The sequence below is a fragment of the Poecilia latipinna genome, unplaced genomic scaffold, assembly GCF_001443285.1.
Source record: "Poecilia latipinna isolate Pla-1442-1.1 unplaced genomic scaffold, P_latipinna-1.0 Scaffold2986, whole genome shotgun sequence".
NCBI classification, from domain to species: Eukaryota; Metazoa; Chordata; class Actinopteri; order Cyprinodontiformes; family Poeciliidae; genus Poecilia; species Poecilia latipinna.
Genome location: NW_015115602.1, coordinates 38,444 through 42,625, shown reverse-complemented (window position 1 = coordinate 42,625; position 4,182 = coordinate 38,444).

Genomic DNA, 4,182 nt, shown 5'->3' with positions numbered 1-4,182 from the left:
GTCGGCAGAGTAGCCCTCACTGCCGCATAGCTTCAACAACCACTCCTGTTAACGGTAGCTTTTCTCCTGAAAATAACGTGCACTTGTTATCGGCTAGATTGGATTTAGTGACTTAGATCTAAGTCCCAGGGCCATTATTCTAACACTCACTAAAGGAAAGTACGAAGCCACCACATCTTTAGAATCACATATGTTAATTTTACTGTTTATCAAGAGAACCCTTAATGATCAAACTGACTCGATTAAACTCAATGTCCACAATTTCTATTACTTTTTAATGGGTATTTTATTATGCAAGCTTTAGCAGGAGTAAATGACAAGCAGAGTTTCTTTCAGAGGTTACAAATTCACGATAGCATAAAATCAAATTAGAATCAAATAAAAATCAATCTTAACCTACTCTCTTTCCTAACCCTGATCTGTGTCACCAGTTCCACTAAGCAAGGCTTTTGGGGGGCAGTTCAACTCACACCCGGTGGCAACTTGATCTTGGCAGCTGAGGTCCTCAGATGTCCTTGGTTAGAGTCTCTGTTCTGGTGGAGCAAAGTTCTCTTTACAGAAAAGAAGCAAAGTCGATCAGTTCGTTTTCCATTAAACGAACGGAATCTTCATCACCGAGTGACCTTTGTCTTTTCTCCAAGTCCGCCACAGTAGAATACGGATAGCGGCTGCAATAAAGCTGACAAACAGGTGAAGAACAAAGCTAGATAAAACCATTTCTACTGTATTCTGCTTTTTCTTGCTCTGGGCTTTGCGGACCCGTTGCCATGGAAACGGACAGACAACAGCTCAAGGAGCTCAAGGAGATTACAGATCTGAGGAATCAACACCAAAATGAAACATTTCCCACACAAAAAAGTAACAAAAACACCAAAACATTACATCCAGTCTGTTACATTATGTTGTCAGGCTTGATGTCTGTATTGTGATTATTAATAAGTTTTCGCCTGATCACAGCAGTGGTTGATTAACTGACTTAAACAGCTGCTCTACTGATGGCTTGGTGGGCGGGTTGTTATGTTTTAGTGCTAGCGGAACCAAAACACACCGAACTGCGCAGCACATGTTAATGTTATCAAAGTCAATAGCAGGCTAACAACAGTTAGGCTAGCATAACTGACTCACTGCTCACTTTCTCAGTGTTTTCTTTATATTAAAACTTTTTCCTCACCTGTTAAATCTGAAACCCATGAACCTTGTTGTCCATGACTGTCATAGGGCTGAATTAACCGCTAAATATTGTGTGGTTTTTTTCAGATTCTATGGGTGATTGTGGTATTTTCCTGACCACCGATATTCCTGACTCAATGGGCAGCAATTAAATGGCGCTACTTAGCAGTAGGTGTCAGGTTACGATGTGTTGCATTCTATGTTATTGGAAAAAAGAGTTCAATGCGCTTAATGTCCGACTTTCCATAACTATTTATTGAATTCATAGTCGCCAGCTGGGGTGGCAACAGGGGTGGCAAGTCTCTCAGTTGGGGTGGCAACTGCCACCCTATGCCACCCCAGTAGATCCGCACCTGAAGGTAGGATATTCTGGTGAAGAAATTTAGTGCATCAACAAATGCTACTGCTATATTTTCTAAAGGTAGATGAAGGGGCCTAAACAAATTTTTTGTCAGGGGACCCAAGATTTCTGGTGGTGCCCCTGATTGTCAGATAAAAAGAATTCTAGGATAGACAAGAAGAATGTTTGTGGATGATGTCTTACTTTCAATAGAAAAACTTAACGTGTTATGTCTGCCTCATAGAGCTTCTTCAGTGTAATATGAACAGACAGTGGGTCATACTGCCGTTAGCTTCATGCTGACCAGCAGCTGCTGCTTTAAACACGGATCAATTCTAAGACCCACCATCAGAAACGTAACTTGCATCATTTTCCAGTGCTTTTAAGGCAGCTCCTCACAGGCCTGGTTTCAAGATAAACATAACCTTCATGACTCTCTGTAATTGTCTCTTGAACAGTTCAGACAAACTGGCTGAATAAACGAAGCCTCTCAATAGTGTCTCCTTGTCACTCCAGTGACAGTTACTTTAAAGGGACTGAAAAACATGTTTTTCATTCCTATTCTCAAGAAAACCTTTTTATACTTATGTTTTTCTTTTTTCTTCCTTGCTTGATCCTGGGTGACTCTGTCTTTTCTTCTCTGTGGGATAAATTGATGGCAGTGCAGGAGTTAATTGTAAAGGCATGTGTTTGCCTTCCTGATGGAGAGTGGATGTGGATCAGGATGGGGTCAATGTTCACAATGACATGTTTTTTCTCTTGCCACTGTAAACGGAGAAGAGGCCATGGGAGAGTGCTGAAATCAGGGTGAAAACAAGTTCTACCAAAGCACTTACACCTATTCCTATACAGCAGTCAATAAAAGAGAAAAATAATCTTAAACATCAGAGAGGATAACACATCCATTGGAAGATGCAGCTTCACAGAAACCTAGAGTTAAGATCCAGGGGACACAAAGAGCATGTGGGCATGAATAAAGCTTTGCCTTGTAGCAAACACAGAAACAAACAGTCATCAAAAGTTCCATACTTGACAATGTCTAAAATGGTCATTTATTAATTAATACACCCTCAAGAATTCAAGAATCCTGATTAACCTCTCCATGTTTAGATACAAGATTTTTAACATCCCATTGATGTAAAATAAACAAACTAAGGTGGAAAATGGGGGTAAATACAACATTGTGTCCTTTTTCACCACTCATATCAGAATATAGTTAAACTCATATTACCTTCATGGTGAATTAATCTCAGGTATTTTCCTGAAACATTGAATTCATATTCACTAGATATACAAACTTCTGAGGCACTTTTATCGAAGGAATAAAAGTGATATTCTTCAAATAAAAGTACCACGATGAAAACTCAGTTTCCTGCCATTGATTCATATAAGATGCAAAACTTATTGCAAACACTGATGTTGCACTCTGTCACTACATTTTTTTTGTTATTCTAAAACTATATAGTTATTGAAAATGTAACTTTCTTGTAAATCTGTAAATTGAAATTGTGTGCTCCTCTATTTCCTGACCCAAATTCAGGAACAAGAATGTTTTCACAAAATTTTTTTGTCATGACTTTATTTTGATTCTTATGCTTTTAGACTGTGTATACTGTGAATTATGTTGTGAATTATGTTGTGTCTTTGAAAATTGCTTTGGTTATCATGGTTTCTGGCAACAGCTCCTTATTATTGCAAGGGATGACCTGTACCTGCTCGGACCAGGCTGTGGTATGTGGGAAATGTATTGGAAAATGTTTTGCAAATTCTTGGTTTTGCCTCAAAACTGAACTTTTGTGCTACATGTAACCCTTGTTTAGACATGAGTCTATACACAACACTGGTTTACACCAATCTACATGGTCTACAAGTGATCTAAGCTTACACTTAAAAGTTACAAGGGGTACCACAGAAGTTTTGTAGGTCATGCGAAAAGTATCAAATAGAATGAGCAAAAACTCAAATACCATCTCATTTGATTCAGTATGTATGTATGGATGTATGGATGGATGGATGGATGGATGGATGGATGGATGGATGGATGGATGGATGGATGGATTGATTGATTGATTCCTGGTTGGAACAAAGCCTCTAGTCCTTTATCAGAGTTAAACCAAAGTTAACCTGTCTTAGACCTATTTTATTTCCCTGTCGTGTAATTCCTACAAATACAGATCAGTTCAGTAATTTTAAATTGACATGAAGCCTGGCACTCAAAGTGGTTCAGAACTTCTGCATCCTCTTAGATCAAAGCGCAGATTTTAAGAATAAAACACTTATAGAATATACCTGAGCATTTTCAATATAAACACATTCATTCTAAACATTTTCTAATTAATGTTATGCTAATTTTGATTATATTTAACTAACTGATATTACGTTTGGCCTAGGTTAGAGACTTCAACTAGTTGTTAATATAAAACTACAAATTAGACTAGTTCAAATCATGTTAATTTTAACTAAATGGTATTTCACTAATTAAATTGCAATTATTAGAATACATGTGTTGTTAGTTTGTTTTTCCTTAAGTTTTAGTGTTTCTCTGTAGGAGGTGACTTGAGATGTCTCCTTCACGGCCTGTGTGCCAGAGTTAATTTATGGCACCGTTCCTTCCTGATAACAGACAATCTTTTCTGTAGGCTCTCTCACAAGACGAAAAGTGGAATTTTTGA